Source organism: Austrofundulus limnaeus, unplaced genomic scaffold (assembly GCF_001266775.1).
Source record: "Austrofundulus limnaeus strain Quisiro unplaced genomic scaffold, Austrofundulus_limnaeus-1.0 Scaffold196, whole genome shotgun sequence".
Classification (NCBI taxonomy): Eukaryota; Metazoa; Chordata; class Actinopteri; order Cyprinodontiformes; family Rivulidae; genus Austrofundulus; species Austrofundulus limnaeus.
The window spans coordinates 205,125-206,063 of NW_013952598.1; positions in this window are offsets into that span (position 1 = coordinate 205,125).

Genomic DNA, 939 nt, shown 5'->3' on the forward strand with positions numbered 1-939 from the left:
TATATATATATTTCAGCAGTATTTATGCAAACTGCCATCAAAATTTCAGTCAGATTTTCCCAGGAATACATTCAAAGAGTGATTCCAAGAATAAATGGTTTTTGGAAATGTGTGTTCCATAGTCTCAGCCCTGAGATACTATTATTAGTCTAAAATTAAACTATCTACTACTATCTTTATTTGAGACTTTAAACTACTGGAACAAAATCATTTGACAATTTAACATTCCAGATGTTACAGAAAAAATCATTACTTAAATTTATCACAAAAATATGAGAAAAACATCAGGACTTTTAATTCCCTGGCATACTATTTCTTTAGCTTTTTTAAATCAAAACCATACATCTGCTGAACATTTAACAAATAGGATGTTTCGCTGAAGGAAAGTTAGTAGAAATGAACAAATAAGGGATCAATTTTTACGTTTGCCTGTTTTTACATCTTTACTCTCGTTACCATCCATAATTATATTAATCATTTTAAGCACACCTGCAGCTCATTATTTTTATTTGATTTATTAATATTCTTCCTAATTGAAGCTGCTGCTAACACTGATGTTTACACAGGTTTCAGCTTTAGTCATGCTGATCATATTTTGTATGATTTTTATTTGTATGAATTTATTCCTTTTGTCACTACAACTACTTGTTCTGCACTGAGATTTTATTTAAACAATAATGGTTTTGTCATTACATGTTCCTCTTTCATTTATGTAAAAAAGTAGTTTATTTTTATTTTCATACTCATAATGTATTAAAGCACATCCAGTCTGTCATAGAAACAGACTCAATGATTATATAAATGTGCCTTAATGTGCCTTCAGTATGACACCGTTTGTCTTTTCAAACTTCAAGACAAATAATGTTCTGAATGTAACAAGTTTTATTATGTTTATTATTATTGTGTCATAAACTGTATTTTAATTCAATTCTATGTTCA